At 45.4% G+C, this 20,740-nt stretch overlaps 1 non-coding gene across 1 annotated transcript; it reads left to right on the plus strand.

Moving 5' to 3' along the window:
* Positions 1 to 295: 295 nt before the first annotated feature.
* Positions 296 to 368, plus strand: TRNAG-UCC (transfer RNA glycine (anticodon UCC)). Its single transcript has one exon. It is a non-coding gene; the product is annotated as a tRNA-Gly (tRNA).
* The last annotated feature ends 20,372 nt before the right edge of the window (positions 369 to 20,740 follow it).

The following is a 20,740-nucleotide window of genomic DNA, read 5'->3' on the forward strand; positions in this document are numbered from 1 at the left end:
AAGCTCCTTCACGTGCTTTAACTCATCAAATCCAGCAGCAACCCGACCCAGTAGGTTCCAGTCTTAACCCACTTTTACAAATGAAAAGTTATTTTGTCTAAATTACAGAGTCTGCATCCACAGTTGAAGTCTTCTGACTAGAGAGCTTACATTCTTAGCCAGGGCGAGACTGAGGGAGCCCACTGCATTTCTTTTTCTCACGTTTCACTTCAAGTCCTCTCCTTTATTTTAGCAAGACATGCCCATCTGACCCTGATTCTTTTCTTCAGGAATAATTTTGTTTAGAGCTGGGTCTTCCCTAGTGGTTCAGTGGTTAAGACTCTGCACTTCCAATGCAGAGGGTGCAGGTTCGATCCCTGGTCAGGGAACTAAGATCCCACATGTCATGCGTCCAGTCAGTCGATCAGTCAGTCAGTGCCATATAAATTAGGAAGTGTCTGGAGTGTGGGGGGGCTCGGGCAGTTCCTCCCGCAAACAAGAGCATGAAGGCAGCTGCGTGCACCCAGCCTGGCCCGAGGCAGAGACGGGCTCGGGGATGTGTCCCTTCCTGCTTCGTGGTATGTGAACATCTCCTTCGAACTCTCATCCTCTGCAACCCGGGTCCTGCCAGAGAAAACCTTCCCTCCATTCTGGTCAGCTACTATCCCGTCAGTCTGAGATGAGCATCATTCAAGCTGATGGATAGTCAGCCATCAGGCCCCTTGGGGACAAACCTCCAGTCTCTCCCAGCTTTCTGTCAGTGCACTGCTGCACTCAGAGTGGCTGGGTTTGCAGTCAAGAGCTCAAAGAGTCTCCGTTATGTGAGGATCTCTAAACTGGGAGTGACCACAACTCGGCTTCCTTGGTGGCTCAGTGGTAAAGAGTCCGCCTGCCACTGCAGGAGACCCGGGTTTGAGCCCTGGGTCTGGAAGATCGCCTGGAGAAGAAAATGGTGACTGACTCCAGTAATCTTGCCTGGGAAATCCCATGGACAGAGGAGCCTGGCAGGCTACAGTAAATGGGGTTGCAAAAGCTTGGACACAACTTAGCAACTAAACAAAAACAAGATAATAGCTACTTCAAAGGGTTCTGGGCTTCCCCTGTGCAGCTGGTAAAGAATCTCTCTGCAATGCGGGAGACCTGGGTTCACTCCCTGGGTTGGGAAGATGCCCTGGAGAAGGGAAAGGCTACCCACTGCAGGATTCTGGCCTGGGGAATTCCATGGACTATGGTTGCAAAGAGTTGGACACGACTCAGTGACTTGCACTTTCACTCTCAAAGGGTTCATAGGAGGACCACATGAGGTTTTTTTAATTTGAAGCATTTTCACGAATATTCTTGGCATATCATGGGCACTCAAGAAATGTGGTACACTATTTCCTTCATAATGGTAGCTGTTAATAGCATTTTCTTCCGAGGTTAAGGGTCCTGTGTGGGGCTGTAGGATGGCATGAAATTTCTCTTAGCCGCCCAGCTGGGAGCGTCCCTCTGACCAGAAACTGGAACGATCAGCTAGAGAGCAGCTCTGCGTAACGCGTGCGGCCGCGGTGGAGGCCGCCCTGGCTTTTACACGGCACGCGCGCTTCTTTTAGACCAGTCCCTTCCCCAGGCACTGACTCCAAGTCAGTAAGATAACTGCAGTTCTGCCCTTGAACCCCCTGTTAATCCTTGGTATGTACCCAATTTTAACTTTTCCCGGGACTTTTCTGAGATTGATTATTTTCAGCAGATGGATGGCGTGTCTGTGGCAATGCATGGCTCATTGTACCCAGAGCTCATGTTTCATTAGATAAATATACTGCATGGTGTAACCCAGGTTTCTGCTGGTTACCCCATTCCTGGAAGGAGCTTTGAGGGTAGAATTCAATCAAGAGTAGAGAAGGAGAGCCACAGACAGTGGATTTAGCATTGTGAAGGAATACCCAGCTGGGAGACGTCTTTGTTTATTCATTCAGACAGTAGGTGTGTGGGGAGTCAGGCCGCCCACTGAGTTACGTGGCTCCTCTACCGTATCACCGAATCTACAGGGAGATCATCTTTGGGGGAAAATAAAGCATGGTGTTTCCTTTTTAAACAGCCAAGGGGAGGTTGTCAGAAAAGGGTGAAACAGAGCTGCAAATATTTTTGTATCTTGAGAATTTTCTTCACGGTTTTTTTCAAGAGTTACAGTTGTGAAGTCTTTTCAGGTGGGATGAGGTTTTCATAAAGGGAAGGCATGATGCGACTTCCCGGTGGTCTAGTGGCGAGGCTTCTGTGCTCACAGTGCGGGGGCCAGGGCTTGATCTCTGCTCCTGGAACTAGACTCTGCATGCTGAGACTAAAGTTTCCACACGCAGCAACGCGTTTCACAGCTCCTGTGTGCCACAGCTAAGACCCAGCGCAGACAAATAACTTAATCCATTGATTAAAAAAAAAAAAAAAGACTGTGGTACAGGGAAATCACTTCTGAAGTTGACTTGGCTCATGCAGGGTCCCAATAATTATGCCAGGATAACATTTTGCCAGATTCAGTGGTCTCATATTCTATGTTATCATTGTGGAGAGAGAAAGAATTAATAGCATAGACAAGCAAATATATATGTGTGTGCACCGAAGCTGTAGGTAGTTGTAAGTAGGGTGTATCTGTAGGTGTGTCAGTAAATTAAGATGAAGCCATGGGTCCATTGGCAACAAGCAAATGATACCAAACTTAATGTTCTTGAAACATTAAAATCTTAAATCCATGAATAAAACCCCAAATAATGGAAATAATACATTCCCCAGTGTATGATGTTTTGACTTATGATTTTTTGACATTACAATTTTATGGAAGCAATACGAGTTTACAAGAAACTGTACTTTGAGTTTTGAGTTTTGCTCTTCTGCTGGGTGATGGGTGTGCGGGACGACCATCTCCTGTGGGGCTGGGCAGCTTCCGGTCGGTCAGGTGGTCCAGAGGGTAAACTGCCCAGTCACTCTGCATCCAGACAGCCATTCTGGTTTCCAGTTTCAGAACAGTTTTCAGTCAATTATATGACATGTTCAACACTTGATTGTAAACTAAGCTGTGTGTGAGATGACTTTGCCCAACTGTTGGCTAATGTAAGCATTCCAAGCACATTTAAGATAGGCTAAACTGCAGTCCATTCTGAAGGAGATCAGCCCTGGGATTTCTTTGGAAGGAATGATGCTAAAGCTGAAACTCCAGTACTTTGGCCACCTCATGCGAAGAGTTGACCCATTGGAAAAGACTCTGATGCTGGGAGGGATTGAGGGCAGGAGGAGAAGGGGACGACAGAGGCTGAGATGGCTGGATGGCATCACTGACTCAATGGACGTGAGTCTGAGTGAATTCTGGGAGTTGGTTGATGGACAGGGAGCCCTGGCGTGCTGCGATTCATGGGGTCTCAACGAGTCGGACAGGACTGAGCGACTGAACTGAACTGAACTGAAACTGAAGGAAATCAACCCTGAATATTTACTGGAGGGACTGATGCTAAAGCTGAAGCTCCAGTACTGTGGCCCGAAGAGCCGACTCATTGGATAAGACCCTGATGCTGGGAAAGGTTGAAGGCAGGAGGAGAAGGGGATGACAAAGGACGAGCTGGTTGGATGGCATCACCAACTCAATGGACACGAGTTTGAGCAAGCTCCGGGAGATGGGGAAGGACAGAGAAGCCTGGCATGCTGCAGGCCATGGGGTTGCAATGTGCTGGACACGACTGAGAGACTGAACAACAGCAAAAAAGCTAGGGGCTTTCCAGGTGGCTCGGTGGTGAAGACACCACCTGCTAATGCAGGGGATGTGGGGTCAGTCCCTGGGTCAGGAAGACCCTCTGCAGGAGGAAATGGCAACCTGCTCTAGTGCTCTTGCCCCGGAAATCTTGTCGACAGAGGAGACCGGCAGGCTGCAGTCCATGGGCTCGCAAAGAGTTGGACACAACTAAGTGACTAAACAACAACAAGCTAAGCAGTGTGTCTGGTAGGCTGTGTATATTAAATGTGTTTCCAACTTAATGTTTTCAGTTTAGGATGGATGTATCAAGATTTAGCCCTATCCTAAGTCAGGAAAGGTCTATATGGGCAAATTTAATGACCAAACCATTCAATCAGAGACACAGACATAGGAAATGGCTGTGTGGACATGGGCAGGGAAGGAGAGGAGGGGACAGATTGGGAAATTAGGATCGACACATATCCACTGCCATGTGTAAAATAGAGAGCTAGTGGGAGCCTGCTCTGAAGCACAGGAAGCTCGGCTCAGTGCTCTCTGATGACTGGGGGCGCTGGATGGAGGGCCAGGGGAGAGGGAGGCCCAGGAGAGAGGGAGTGTGTGAATACAGAAAGCTGAGTCACCCACTGTAGAGCAGAAACTAACACAGCATTGTAAAGCAGTCATACCCCAATTAAAAAAAAATAAAAGTTTACGTGGCATTCTGTTTTCATCTGTCATTGGAGATTTTTTTCTAAAAAACTTTCTGTTTTGTATCAGAGTACAACTGCTTAACAGTGTTAGTTTCAGGCGAACAGCAAAGGGGCTCAGTGCTGCAGCTCCATGGTATCCATTCTCCGTCAAACTCCCCTTCCACCCAGGCGCCACTCAGTAATGAGCAGAGTTCCGGACCATTGGAGATTCTGCGTGATCTGTAGGCTTTCACCTGAAGTGCAGGCTGACTGTAATGAGATGACCAGGGCTCTCTTCTTGCACCAGCGCCACAATGTAAAGTTGTTATGGGTTCATGATGTATTTTATTGTCTGGTAGTTCTTTTAATTCAGATTGCTTCTACTTGTGTTCCAGAGATTTATAAATGATTATTGGCCATTATTCCCCCAAATAAGCTTAGAGTCATTCTTTCAAGTTTCAGAATATACCTTTGCTGTTTTGATTCAGTTCAGTTCAGTCGCTCAATCGTGTCCGACTCTTTGCGACCCCATGAATCACAGCACACCAGGCCTCCTTGTCCATCACCAACTCCTGGAGTTCACTCAGACTCATGTCCATCGAGTCAGTGATGCCATCCAGCCATCTCATCCTCTGTCATCCCCTTCTCCTCCTGCTCCCAATCCTTCCCAGCATCAGAGTCTTTTCCAATGGGTCAACTCTTTGCATGAGGTGGCCAAAGTACTGGCATTTCAGCTTTAGCATCATTCCTTCCAAAGAAATCCCAGGGTTGATCTCCTTCAGAATGGACTGATTGGCTCTCCTTGCAGTCCAAGGGACTCTCAAGAGTCTTCTCCAACACCACAGTTCAAAAGCATCAATTCTTCGGCACTCAGCCTTCTTCATAGTCCAGACAAATGTTAATTATCGATATTAATTGTAGATTAATTTGTTTTGATTATATAAGTATTACTCATCTGTGTTACAGTGAAGGACAGGGAAGCTGGCATGCTGCAGTCCATGGGGTGGAAAAGGGTCAGACACAACTTAGTGAATGAACAATAGCAATTATAGATTAATATGTAAAATATTAGTCATGGGGTTGCAAAGAGTCAGACACAACTGAGCCACTGAACTGAACAATTAATACTTGTGTAATTGATTAGATGTATTAGTTATTTATATTAATTACAGATTAATTCATTAGTTACAAATTGATTTAAATTATAGATTAAATTATAAATTACAGATTTATTTATCTAAATTAATTTTAGGTTAATTTGTTTGCAGTCTTGCCTTCCATCTTCAAAGCATTTATGTTGCTTAGCTGTTGATGGCTTGGTCCTGAATCCTGTCACCTCATCTAGAGCAAGGAGTGCCTTAGAGGCAGAGGACTGTGGTTAAGCACCTGTGGAGTGACTGACACGTCATTGTTAACTAACTCATAAATGAAGGAGGCATCCAAGTAATTAAAGAGTAATTTTTAAGAAAGAGTTGATCTTAGTGGTGTCACAGTAGAGCTGTGCCCTGTCCGTCAGATTCAGGTGGACGACCGTCCTTCTGTTCCTGGCAGGCATCGGTGCTGTCTGCCTCCTCTGGGTCTGGCCACTTGAGGTCCCCTTTGGTGGCATCGTTTCCTTCTACCCTTTCCCCCCTGCAGCAAACTTTATCTATTTCCTATTCAACTCTCAGGCCTCAGATTAGGGCTAGTCCCTCCAGGAGGCATTTACAGATTCCCCTTCTAAAACAAAAATTGAGGCTTCCTGAAAGCTCAACTGGTAAAGAATCCACCTGCGATGCACGAGACCCGGGGTTGATTCCTGGGTCAGGAAGATGCGCTGGAGAAGAAATAAGCTTCCCACTCCAGTTTTCTTGGGTTTCCTCTGAAATTAAATTTGACATCCACCCCATAGCATCAGCATTTCCCTTTTGATTTACCAAGCAACCCCCTGGCCTCATCCCCAACACACATATGTTTTTCTAACAGACAACCAAGCATGGTGGCTCTGAAGCCCCGCTGCCTGGGTGCACTGCTCCACCGAGTGCTGCCAAGCGACTTTGGAGGAAGTTCTTAGACTCCTCACGTGCAGGAATTTAACCGGGGTAATAAAAGTACCTTCTACATAGGGTCATAATGAGGATCAAACATACTAACATACATAAAACATTTAGAACAAAAGTCTGGCACGTCACAGTCCAGGAGTGTTTGCTGTCATTATCGCTTGCTGTTCTTATATAAGCTCTTCTTTATAAACTGTTCTTGGAGTAGGTCGTCAGAGTGCATGGGACTTTTTATTCATTGCTTTACCCCAGTGCCTAGAGCGGTGCTTGGCATGTGACACCGTGTATAACACCATGCCATAGCGTGTGTGCTCAGTTGGGTCCGACCCTGCGATCCCGTGGACTGTAGCCCACCAGGCTTCTCTGTCCATGGGATTTCTGAGGCAGGAATGCTGGAGTGGGTTGCCCTTTCCTCCTCCAGGGAATCTTCTATCCAGGGATAGAACCCAGATCTCTTGTATCTCCTGTGTTGGCAGGTGGACTCTTTACCACTAGCACCACCTGGGAAGCCCAAGTACTCGATAAATATTTGCCAAACTAATACTTTGGCTCAGCTCCTCTTTAAGGCAGAGTTTTATTTCTTAATCAGATGATTTTTTTTTAATTTGACTGTCCCGGTAAAATGCTGTTCTGTACTCTTGGTAGCTTGTTAATTCTTTACATTGAGGGTGGGTTGGAGGCTCCTTTCTTTCTCTCTCTCTGTTTCTTTGTGTCTTTCTTTTTCCTGTCTTTGTTCTTGTTTTCTTTCCTCCCTTCCTTCTCTTTCTTTGTACTCTTCTGGATTGAAACAAATTAAATCTGCCTAATGGACTGTTTAAGACGTACTGAGATCCCTATCAATGGAGGAACATTTAAGAACCTGATAAGGGGTTAGGTTGGATGATATTTCCAAGTCTGCAATTTGTGATTCTATATCCTTTGTTCTGAGAGCACTCAATAGGGGCAGTTTAGTGAAACAGTAGTCTTACCTGGTTTTCTGCCTATAGCTCACATTAGGCTAAATGCATTTTGCATATGTTTAGGATGACTCTTATAATGGCAAATATAAACTTACAATTTTCCTTACTCTAATGGGAGATTCTATGACGTCAGGTCCTGGATATGCATTTAAACCCACCCAGCAATTGTTTGGTGCCATTCCACATAGTCTACCAGTCACTTAATGTGGCCAATTTTAAATAATACAAATATATTGTGTAAAGTGACACTGCAATTTAAGGAAAGCACATAATATTTTAGAAACCTTGGACTTGGAAAGGAGAGAGTACATTTGTTTTTCCTCTGCTACCCACAGATATAAAAATAAAGACTGGGAAGAATTCTGGGCGAGAAATCAGGAAGGCTGAGTTCTCATGTAGGTTCTTCTGTTGATAAGATGGAGAGAGATTTCCTGGGTTTTTTTGTTTTTTTTTTTTTCCTTTTTCTGTGTATGAACATTCAAACTGCAAAGTAGCTTTTGCCAATTATGGAGCTTTCAGAGACTCCTGGAGCTGGGCTCCTCCTGCGTAATGTCATTTGCAGCTGAATTATGATGCATAGAGGGCTGCTGAAATAGTCCACAGCCTAGTACAGAGACCCAGGGCTGCGAGGAGCACTCTCACTTGGTCTGGCCGTGCAGATGAGTCCCGAGTCTGGATGAAAACAGGATGTGGCTCCCGAGAATTGCCCTAAAGACTGAAAGCGTTTGCCTGGGCCGAGGCCTCCCGGGGGAGGTTCTGCCTCTGCCACCCAGCGTCCCAGCATCCCTTCCCCATGACGTGGACAGAGAGAGCTCTTCCCCGAGATGGCAGACATTCACTGGCACTTATCTCAGACTTCCAGTTCAGGTAGCCTCTTTCTGCTCTCTGGGTGTGGATTCTGTTTCCTCCAAAGAATCCTGCATCCCATCTACCTAGAGAAAGAAAAAAAAAAAAATCTTGCAAAACAAGAAAAAAAGTTAAAATAATGAAACCAGCGACCTCCACTCCCCTGCTTACCCACATTGTGCAATGTGGAGTCTAGTGGAAAATGGGATTTGTTTTCTTTAAATGTGTTCGTTTTTGGCCATGCTGGATCTTTGTTGCTGTGCACAGACTTTCCCTCCGGTTGCAGTGAGCGGAGCCTGCTCTCTAGCTGTGGTGCTCAGGCTTCTCATCATGGTGGCTCCTCTTGTTGAAGAACGTGGGCTCTAGGCCTTGGGGCTTCAGTAGAGCAGGGCCTGGGGCTCAGCTGTTGCAGCTCCCAGGCCCCGGAGCGCAGGCTCCATAGCTGTGGCGCACGGGCCTAGTCGTTCCAAGGCTTGCGGGATCTTCCTGGACCAGGGATCAAACCAGTGTCCCCTGCGTCGCAAGGCCGACGCTTAACCACTGGACCACCAGTCTCAGACCTTCCCTGGAACTTTCACCCTCTGGCTGTATATAAATTAGAGCCCTCGATCTGTATCTTGGGGTATCTAGTACTTTTCTTTTATAGTACTGATACTTGACATGACTTCAATGGTTATTTGCTCACTGGCTGTCTTCTCAATGTAAAATCCGTAGGAAAATAAGTACATCAGATTTCTTCACCAGCTTTTTTCCCCATCATCCGCACAAAGTTTGGAACAGTAGGTATCCAGGAAATAACTGGCTCAGGCTTTTATTCTGCTTTTTTGTTTGTTTGTTTGGTGGGTTGTTTTTGGCCATGCTGCTTGGCTTGCAGTGTCTTAGTTCCCCAACCAGGGATTGAACCCAGGGCCTCGGCAGTGAGAGTGGTGAGTCCTTGTGATTTTGCTTTTGGTCAGCAGGTAGCAGTACTGGCTTAGCGGAAGATGGTGCGGGCCTCTGGCCCTGAGAAGGCTTTGACCCAGACAGGGCTTCACGCTTCTCACTGATGTGTGCAGTCAGGCACGTGCCAGTTCTCTGGGAGTTCCTGTGTTGCAGTTTTTCTGCGAAGATGGATATAGGTGCAGAAAAGCTTTTAACTAATTGTATGGTTGGACGTAGAATTTAACTTATTGTATACTTTTGAACTGTGGTGTTGGAGAAGACACCTGAGAGTCCTTTGGACAGCAAGGAGATCAAACGAGTCCATCCTAAAGGAGATCAGTCCTGGATGTTCATTGGAAGGACTGAGCTGAAGCTGAATCTCCAGTACTTTGGCCACCTGATGTGAAGAGCCAACTCGTTGGAAAATACACTGATGCTGGGAAAGATTGAAGGCAGGAGGAGAAGGGGACGACAGAGGACAAGATGGTTGGATGACATCACCAACTCAATGAACATGAGTTTGAGCAAGCTCTGAGAGCTGGTGATGGACAGGGAAGCCTGGCATAATGCAGTCCATGGGGTCGCAGAGTCGGACACACTGAGCGACTGAAGTGACTGAACTGATGTGCTGAATGTAGCAGGGTTGGGGGGGTTGGGGTGGGCGGTGTGGGACGGAGGGGTGAGGGGTGGGGATGGAAGGGTAGGGGGAGAGGGTGGGGGATGGGGGAGGGGTGGAGTTTGCCCTGGGGTGGAATCATTCATTAGGTAGATGGTGCAGAGGCTGGATTTAAGCATACCTATCACTCTGTGGGGGCTTCGCAGGTGGTGCTAGGTAAAGAACCTGCCTGCCAATGCAGGAGACATAACAGACAAGGGTTCGATACCTGGGTCAGGAAGATCCTCTGGAGGAGGACTTGGCCACCCCCTCCAGTATTCTTGCCTGGAGAATCCCAGGGATAGACGTGCCTGGGGGGCTGCAGTCCACGGGGTCGCCCAGAGTTGAACAGGACTGAAGGGCATGCACTTCATGCTATGGTGAGGGGATCAGGCTGGGGATTTCTTTCTCTGTTTTAGAGTTCTCATGTTTAAGCATCGTTTTATCTGTTTATGTGTTGGGCCGTGCTGGGTCCCCGGGGCTGCGCTCAGGCTGCCCTCCAGCTGCAGCTCCGGGCCCGCCCCTGCGGCGCTTCTCTTGCTGGGGCTCCAGGGCGCTCAGTGTCAGCAGTGGCAGTGCCCAGGCTTCATTTCCCTATGGCAGGTAGAATCTTCCTCGACCAGGGATCGAACCCATGTCCCCTGCATTGGCAGGCGGATTCTTAACCGCTGGGCCATCAGGGAAGTTCCAGGCTGGGAACTTGTTGACAGTGATCTTTGGAAATACATCACCTCTTTCTTGTGTCCTGATGTAACTTTTCTTTTTTTCTTCTCCTCCCCATTCCCCCTACTTGAAAATACACCATTTTTCAGCTGCTTCCTTGTCGCTCCTTTTTCCTCCTTCTCCCTCTGCGTTTTCACGTGTGGGTTGTTGTTGTTGTTGTTTTTTCCTTTCTGTGTAGAACAAATAGTAGAGGATATCCAACATTTTTTCTGCAATGCTCTACAGTTCAGACCCTTGGCCAAATCAATTTTGTTTGCTTTTGATCAGGACGAAGGAAGTTCAATTTTCCTAAGCAGAAAGCATTAATAGGGCAAATCTATACAGTCTCTCAATTCCTTGTGAAATAGCCAGAAAGAAACAGGCAATAGGCAGTGAGCAATTTTTTCCTTTTTTTTTTTTTTAAGTGACTGCAACTACCATGCTAAACTAATTATATCATTTCCTAAATTATTTGGAATGTGTGTTTGTAGAACTATACATATTACCTATCTAGCTATACTTTCAGGGAAAATGAAGTCAATGATTAACCTTTTTTTTTTTTAAGTCACATAATTCCAAATACAGCAGATCTTTTTCAAATGAATAAGAACCTGAGAAGGGTGGGTTTGCGTGCTCCAAGGATCTGATTTTATAGCTCACTTACTTCACTCTTTACCTCCATCTCAGGGCTGGGATCATACCTGATAAGATACTTGGGCAATTGGTTCTGGTTTCAACTTAAGTCTTACAGTCTTATTTATTTATTTAGATTTTTAAAAGTTAAATATTATATTACAACCTTTCCTCATACTGACTTCTAAGACAAGATTTACATTGTCCAAATTTGCTGTCTTTCTTTCCCTTTGGTTTTCAAAGTGACAACGGAGGCTCTTCCTGAAATAGGGACTGTTCTGTCCCACTGGCAAGTGCAAAATGCCTTGAATTATTTAATCACAGGAACTTAAGACATGTCAGAAGCTTGACCATTGTTTCCAACTGGGCTAGCCTGTCAGCATTCTCTTCTAGGTTCAAGACTCTGAGCTGTCTGATAGGATACAACTGCTCTAGAGTGAGCATCCTTAAGCGTTTCATAAATGAGGACTTATTTTGGGGTGGGGCTTCCCTGGTCGCGCAGTTGGTAATCTGCCTGCAATGCAGGAGACCCTGGTTCGATTCCTTGGTCGGGAAGATCCCCTGGAGAAGGAATAGGCTACCCATTCCAGTATTCTTGTGGCTCAGCTGGTAAAGAATTCACCTGCAATGTGGGAGACCTGGGTTTGATCCTTGTGTTGGGAAGATCCCCTGGAGAAAGGAAAGGCTGCCCACTTCAGTATTCTGGCCTGGAGAATTCCATGGACTGTATAGTCCATGGGGTCGCAAAGAGTCAGACACGACTGAGTAACTTTCACGTTCGAGGTTGGAACCAAAGTATTCCTGCTTGTATTGAATTCTGCTGCTGCTAAGTCACTTCAGTCGTGTCCGACTCTCTGCGACCCCATAGACGGCAGCCCACCAGGCTCCCCCATCCCTGGGATTCTCCAGGCAAGAACACTAGATGGGTTGCCATTTCCTTCTCCAATGTATGAAAGTGAAAAGTGAAAATGAAGTCGCTCAGTCGTGTCCTACTCTTCGTGACCCCATGCACTGCAGCCTGCCTGGCTCCTCCGTCCATGGGATTTTCCAGGCAAGAGTACTGGAGTGGGGTGCCATTGCCTTCTCTGTGTATTGAATTCAACCTCATACAGAATTTTTTTACTTAAAAAAAAAAAAAAAAACCTACTTGATATTGGGTTCTTATCTCCTATTTGAAACCATGAGTGAACCAAGAAACAGTTCAGTCGAGGGCTTCCTGGTGGCTCGGTGGTTAGGAACCCACCTGCCAAAGCGAGTGACACGGGTTCAGTCCCTGGTCCGGGAAGGTCCCACATGCCTTGGAGCAAGTAAGACGGCACCACAGCTCTTGGGCCTGTGCTCTAGAGCCCAGGAGCTGCAGCTTCTGAATGCTCGTGCCGAGAGCGCCTGCTCACTGCAGCGGCAGGGGAAGCCGCCGTGGTGAGAGAGCCAGGCTCCGCAGCTGGAGAGCAGCCCTGCAGCAGAGCAGGCGCGGCACAGCCGGAGCTGGGCCGAGAGACGGGCGCTTTCAGAGCGGAGATACTTAATCCCAGTCCAGTTCTTCGTGCACAGGAAACGTCCCACTTTCAAAGGGGGCTGGGCAGAAATCAGTAGACCCTAAGAGACCGTGTTCTCGTATTTCTCTCTCTCTCACTTTCTATCTCCATCTCTCTCTCTTGCTCCTCTCTTTTCCTTCCTCTCCTACAAAATGTGGAAGAAGGATAAAAAGTTATTTGACTGAAACAGATTGGAACTGAGTCGAGTTGAACAAACAGGCATCTTCCACAATGAAATGTGAATTTGTCTAAGCCATGATGCCAGATATGTTTTTTCCCTTTCCTTCTCAATGGTAGCAGTAACAGAGCAGCATGTTGGCCCAGCAATCAGGAGGGCACCTTGCCCAACTCCTGGTCTTAATGAAATGGAGCCTTAAGAACAACAACAGCAAGCTTCTCAGGGCCTGGCAGAGGTTCAGGGTCTCCATCAGAGCAACTTCAGTTAACTCTCCCGGCCCTCTGTCTTCCCTAGTCTTATTCCTGCTTCTATTCTTTTTTTTTTTTTTTTTCAGTTGTTGTTTAGTCACTAAGTTGTGCCCAGCTCTTTTGGGACCCCATGGACTGTAGCCCACCAGGCTCCTCTGTCCATGGGATTTCCATGGCAAGAATACTGGAGTGGGTTACCATTTCCTCCTCCAGGGGATCTTCCTGACCCAGGGATTGAACCTGTATCTCCTGCATTCCAGGCAGATTCTTACTGCTGAACCACCAGGGGTTAGGCCACTTTTATTTCTAGTTCAGCCATGAATTTATGTCAAAATCTTGATCAAACTATGTATCTTCATCAAAACTGAAATATGCCTTTTAGAAAATTGTATACATTCATATAATTATTACTTTAACACTTTTTCCCTGGAATGTCTTTCATGACATATGTAGATGATCCAAAGGTTAAAGATATAATTCTACCTTCAAGGAATTCATATCTGGAGGGAGAAAATAACCAATAAACATAGAATTACAATATAGTGTTGTGGGCACTGTAAGAGAACATCAGTAGATCCCTGTGACTGTACATCTGTAAGATGGCTAGCTCATTTCTGGACATCATGGCAGGCTTCTAAGATAAAGTGGGGTTAATGCCAAAATATTGTCACCCTGCTTATTTAACTTATACACAGAGTACATCATGAGAAACGATGGGCCGGAAGCAGCACAAGCTGGAATCAAGATTGCTGGGAGAAATATCAGTAACCTCAGATATGCAAATAACACCACCCTTATGGCAGAAAGTGAAGAGGAACTAAAAAGCCTCTTGATGAAAGTGAAAGAGGAGAGTGAAAAAGTTGGCTTAAAGCTCAACATTCAGAAAATGAAGATCATGGCATCCGGTCCCATCACTTCATGGGAAATAGATGGGGAAACAGTGGAAACAGTGTCAGACTTTATTTTGGGGGGGCTCCAAAATCACTGCAGATGGTGACTGCGGCCATGAAATTAAAGGATGCTTACTCCTTGGAAGGAAAATTATGACCAACCTAGATAGCATATTAAAAAGCAGAGACATTACTTTGCCAACAAAAGTCCGTTTAGTCAAGGCTATGGTTTTTCCAGTGGTCATGTATGGATGTGAGAGTTGAACTGTAAAGAAAGCTGAGCACCGAAGAATTGATGCTTTTAAACTGTGGTGTTGGAGAAGACTCTTGAGAGTCCCTTTGACAGCAAGGAGATCCAGCCAGTCCATTCTAAAGGAGATCAGTCCTGGTGTTCACTGGAAGGACTGATGCTAAAGCTGAAACTCCAATACTTTGGCCACCTCATGTGAAGAGTTGATTCATTGGAAAAGACTCTGATCCTGGCAGGGATTGGGGGCAGGAGGAGAAGGGAACGACAGAGGATGAGATGGCTGGATGCATCACCCACCTGATGGACATGAGTTTGGGTAAACTCTGAGGGTTGGTGATGGACAGGGAGGCCTGGTGTGCTGCGATTCATGGGGTCGCAAAGAGTGGACACGACTGAGTGACTGAACTGAACTGAACTGAATGCTGAAATGTTAAGGACAAACAGTAGTGACTTGGAAGAGAATACCTGAGAGGGGAAAGGGTATTTCCAGGAGATGCATGAAAAGAGACATGAGAGAAATCACAGGATAGGGAAATGAACATAGCTCTACAGTGGCTGAAATATTAGTGGGAAATAGAAGAATGGTAAACTCAAGGAGCTTTCCATGCACAGATGGAAAATGTTAAAAGTGTGAAGGGCAGAGTAAAAAGAGTGGGGAATAAAGAGGCCTCTGGCAGGTGGAGACTGCAGCCTACTTCTATTCCTATTCCTATTCCTACTCCTTTTCTTTCCTGTTTTATCCCCTGACTCTCTCCCCACATGGCTCCATCAGTGTTTTCTGGGTGAAATTTTCTTGATATGTCTCAATGAGGTGATTATTTTCAGCTTGAGAGGACATCAGATCCAACACATAACAACTAGTGCCCCCAGGTCGAATCTACCTTGATGCGGAGGTTACCTGAGGGTTTCCGTAGTCACAGGGGTGGGTGCAGCGCACAGATTCCTTGGTCTCACCATCTCAGCTCGATCTCTGCATCTCCCTGTTTCTCCCTGCAGTCTCCACTGGGAGAGAACTCGAGGTTTTTTTTTTAAAGCATTTTTTATATGGACCATTTAAAAAGTCTTTATTGAACTTGTTACAAGATTGCTTCTGTTTCTGTTTTTTAAATATTTTGGTGTTTTGGTTGTAAGGCACGTGCAGTCTTAACTCCCTGACCAGGGGTTGAACCTTCACCCCCAATGAGTGATGAGTGAGTGAGTGAAGTTGCTGAGTTGTGTCCGACTCTTTGCGACCCCATGGACTGTAGTCTACCACGCTTCTCTGTCCATGGGATTTTCCAGGCAAGAGTACTGGAGTGGGTTGCCATTTCCTTCTCCAGAGGATCTTCCCGACCGAGGGATTGAACCTGGGTCTTCCACATTGTAGGCAGATGCTTTACCGTCTGAGCCACCAGGGAAGTCAAAGTCTTAACCACTGGACTGCCATGAAGTCCTGAACCAACAGTCTTGTTTTCAGCAAAATGGGGTTTTGCGTTCTCATGAGATGCAGTGGCTTAATACACCTGGTTCATAACGCAGACGCCTACCGGCCTGGCCCACACAGTCCATTGCCGCCGTGTGGTGGGTTTGCTTGTGTCCCCTGGGCCTGGATGTGAGAAGACTAGTCTGGGTGATGGTGGTGAAACAGAGCAGATACTTCTCTTGTTCCTGACAGTAGTTAGAATGTCAAGAGTCACATGAGTTTGACGCTTCCGGTAGTTTAATTTGGGAACAAATGTCCTAGATAGTTAAAGGCAGTGCCAATGGTTTTCTTTTTTAAAAAAATTTAAATTTATTTATTTTTAATTGGAGGATAATTGCTTTACAATAATGAGTGATTTCTGCTACATAACATGAATCGGCCGCAGGAGCCAGTGGTTTCCAGTGCTTCTGCAGTGCTAGATCCCTCAGCTGGTTCCTAAACCCTGAACACCTAAGTCTAGTATGGTTCCATGTGGGCAGATGATGGAATAAAAATCAATACCTTTCATTGTAGAGTGAACTGGAAGCCTTTGATTTGAAATTCAAGGGCACTTATTAAAAGCATCATTCTGGTTATCCTTATTTGCCTAGTGAGAATTTTACTTCCTGCATTACACATGGACAGTTATTTAGTTTTCTTTAAAATCAATTGTGAAAAAGAATATCCTGGGATATAGTTTGAGCAACCTTCTTTGGAAATGTATCTTGTATTACCCTTTTGTAGTATTTCTTTTTTCTTTCTAACTGGGGGATCTCATGGTTTAACGTCTTATTTTCCCCCTTGAAACTAGCTTATTATTGCTGATGAATTGGCCTTCCAAATTGTGAAGTCAATCTTACCCTCTCTTCCAGCCATCAGTCAAAATGGATTAAATTTTCCCAGTGAAAATTTCCAGTTACAGTTCCATATATCCAGTCTTTTCAACTTGTCATCACCTAAAATATTACTTTAAAACTGGCTAATAAAGATACATTACATCTCTATTAAATGAAGATAAGATAGCATGATGCCTAATATTTTTATAGTCCTTTACATGAAATGACTTTAGGGAACTTTCCAAAATATTCCTTTCATCCAAAATATAGCTGCTGTGAGTCTAGAAATGACCTGAGCCATCCTTAATAAAAAGAATTATGCGCAGCTTTTTTGGGCTTTCCTCGTAGCTCAGATGTTTAAGAATCCACCTGCAATGCAGGAGACCTGAGTTTGATCCCTGGATCAGAAAGATCCCCTGGAGAAGGCAATGGGTATCCAATCCAATATTCTCACCTAGAGAATTCCATGGAGAGAGGAGCCTGGAAGGCTATAGTCCACGGGGTTGCAAAGAGTCGGACACGACTGAGTGACTAATACTTTCATTTTTCTGGGTTTATCTATTGGATATGAATCCCTAAGCTGAGAAATCTGTACCCCAACCCCTCCCCTCCCCTCACCAAGTTTTATGAAAGAAGCCTTATACTGTGTTAATTGCTCCTACTTTTTGACCTTGTCCTGTATTTTGGAGCACAGAGTGGGTGAGGAGGAGTGGGAGGATTAACTTGATAAGATCTTAAATTTGGGGCATAATTCCAGTGGGAGAGTCTTCTCATCAGTTCAGTTCAGTTCAGTCGCTCAGTCGTGTCCGACTCTTTGCGACCCCATGAAATGCAGCACGCCAGGCCTCCCTGTCCATCACCAACTCCTGGAGTTCACTCAGACTCACGTCCATTGAGTCAGTGATGCCATCCAGCCATCTCAGCCTCTGTCGTCCCCTTCTCCTCCTGCCCCCAATCCCTCCCAGCATCAGAGTCTTTTCCAATGAGTCAACTCTTTGCATGAGGTGGCCAAACTACTGGCATTTCAGCTTTAGCATCATTCCTTCCAAAGAAATCCCAGGGCTGATCTCCTTCAGAATGGACTGGTTGGATCTCCTTGCAGTCCAAGGGACTCTCAAGAGTCTTCTCCAACACCACAGTTCAAAAGCATCAATTCTTCGGCACTCAGCCTTCTTCACAGTCCAACTCTCACATCCATACATGACTATTGGAAAAACCATAGCCTTGACTAGACGGACCTTAGTCAGCAAAGTAATGTCTCTGCTTTTGAATATGCTATCTAAGTTGGTCATAACTTTTCTTCCAAGGAGTAAGCGTCTTTTAATTTCATGGCTGCAGTCACCATCTGCAGTGATTTTGGAGCCCAAAAAATAAAGGTGGACCCTGTTTCCACTGTTTCCCCATCTATTTCCCATGAAGTGATGGGACCGGATGCCATGATCTTCATTTTCTGAATGTTGAGCTTTAAGCCACCTTTTTCACTCTCCTTTTTCACTTTCATCAAGAGGCTTTTTAGTTCCTCTTCACTTTCTGCCATAAGGGTGGTGTTATTTGCATATCTGAGGTTATTGATATTTCTCCTGGCAATCTTGATTCCAGCTTGTGCTGCTTCCGGCCCAACGTTTCTCATGATGTACTCTGCATAGAAGTTAAATAAGCAGGGTGACAGTATACAGCCTTGACGTACTCCTTTTCCTATTTGGAACCAGTCTGTTGTTCCATGTCCAGTTCTAGCTGTTGCTTCCTGACCTGTATACAGATTTCTCAAGAGGCAGGTCAGGTGGTCTGGTATTCCCATGTCTTTCAGAATGTTCCACAGTTTATTATGATCCACACAGTCAAAGGCTTTGGCATAATCAATAAAGCAGAAATAGATGTTTTTCTGGAATTCTCTTGCTTTTTCCATGATCCAGCGGATGTTGGCAGTTTGATCTCTGGTTCCTCTGCCTTTTCTAAAACCAGCGTGAACATCTGGACATTCACAGTTCACATATTGCTGAAGCCTGGCTTGGAGAATTTTGAGCATTACTTTACTAGCATGTGAGATGAGTGCAATTGTGCGGTAGTTTGAGCATTCTTTGGCATTGCCTTTCTTTGGAATTGGAATGAAAACTGACCTCTTCCAGTCCTGTGGCCACTGCTGAGTTTTCCAAATTTGCTGGCATATTGAGTGCAGCACTTTCACAGCATCATCTTTCAGGATTTGAAACAGCTCAACTGGAATTCCATCACCTCCCCTAGCTTTGTTCGTAGTGATGCTTTCTAAGGCCCACTTGACTTCACATTCCAGGATGTCTGGCTCTAGGTGAGTGATCACACCATTGTGATTATCCGGGTCGTAATCTTTTTTGTACAGTTCTTCCATGTATTCTTGCCACCTCTTCTTAATATCTTCTGCTTCTGTTAGGTCCATACCATTTCTGTCCTTTATCGAGCCCATCTTTGCATGAAATGTTCCCTTGGTATCTCTAATTTTCTTGAGGAGATCTCTAGTCTTTCCCATTCTGATGTTTTCCTGTATTTCTTTGCATTGATCGCTGAAGAAGGCTTTCTCATCTCTTCTTGCTATTCTTTGGAACTCTGCATTCAGATGCTTATATCTTTCCTTTTCTCCTTTGCTTTTCACTTCTCTTCTTTTCACAGCTATTTGTAAGGCCTCCCCAGACAGCCATTTTGCTTTTTTGCATTTCTTTTCCATGGCGATGGTCTTGATCCCTGTCTCGTGTACAATGTCACGAACCTCATTCCATAGTACATCAGGCACTCTATCTATCAGATCTAGTCTCTTAAATCTATTTCTCACTTCCACTGTATAATCATAAGGGATTTGATTTAGGTCACACCTGAATGGTCTAGCGGTTTTCCCTACTTTCTTCAATTTAAGTCTGAATTTGGCAGTAAGGAGTTCATGATCTGAGCCACAGTCAGCTCCCAGTCTTGTTTTTGTTGACTGTATAGAGCTTCTCCATCTTTGGCTGCAAAGAATATAATCAGTCTGATTTCAGTGTGTACCATCTGGTGATGTCCATTTGTAGAGTCTTCTCTTGTGTTGTTGGAAGAGGGTGTTTGCTATGACCATTGCATTTTCTTGGCAAAACTCTATTAGTCTTTGCCCGGCTTCATTCCGCATTCCTAGGCCAAATTTGCCTGTTACTCCAGGTGTTTCTTGACTTCCTACTTTTGCATTTTTTCCCATCCCCAAGACTGAGAGATAGGGAAACTTAAATAGGTGAGATACCCTTCATCCAAGGTAAGGAGCAGCGGGTGCACTTTGCTGGAGCAGCCATGAAGAGATACCCCATGCCTGAGGTAAGAGAAACCCAAGTAAGATGGTAGGTGTTGCAAGAGGGCATCAGAGGGCAGACACACTGAAACCATACTCACAGCAAACTAGACAATCTAATCACACTAGGACCACAGCTTTGTCTAACTCAATGAAACCAAGCCATGCCTGCGGGGCAACCCAAGACGGGCGGGTCATGGTGGAGAGGTCTGACAGAATATGGTCCACTGGAGAACGGAATGGCAAACCACTTCAGTATTCTTGCCTTGAGAACCCCATGAACAGTATGAAAAGATAAAATGATAGGATACTGAAAGAGGAACTCCCCAGGTCATTAGGTGCCCAACACGCTACTGGAGATCAGTGGAGAGATAACTCCAGAAAGAATGAAGGGATGGCGCCAAAGGAAAACAATACCCAGTTGTGGATGTGACTGGTGATAGAAGCAAGGTCCGATGCTGTAAAGAGCAATATTGCATAGGAACCTGGAATGTCAGGTCCATGAATCAAGGCAAATTGGAAGTGGTCAAACAGGAGATGGGAAGAGTGAACGTCGACATTCTAGGAATCAGCGAACTAAAATGGACTGGAATGGGTGAATTTAACTCAGAGGACCATTATATCTACTACTGCGGGCAGGAATCCCTCAGAAGAAATGGAGTAGCCCTCATGGTCAACAAAAGAGTCCGAAATGCAGTACTTGGATGCAATCTCAAAAATGACAGAATGATCTGTGTTCATCTCCAAGGCAAACCATTCAATATCACAGTAATCTAATTCTGTGCCCCAACCAGTGACGCTGAAGAAGCTGAAGTTGAATGGTTCTATGAAGACCTACAAGACCTTTTAGAACTAACACCCAAAGAGTCTTCTCATAGATTGCTGCTATTTTGGAAAGCCATTCGCAGTGTTGAGTAAGAGTCACGTGGAAGTGGAGAGTTGTAGGAGGAGAAGCACACAAG

The sequence above is a fragment of the Budorcas taxicolor genome, chromosome 19 (assembly GCF_023091745.1).
Source record: "Budorcas taxicolor isolate Tak-1 chromosome 19, Takin1.1, whole genome shotgun sequence".
NCBI classification, from domain to species: Eukaryota; Metazoa; Chordata; class Mammalia; order Artiodactyla; family Bovidae; genus Budorcas; species Budorcas taxicolor.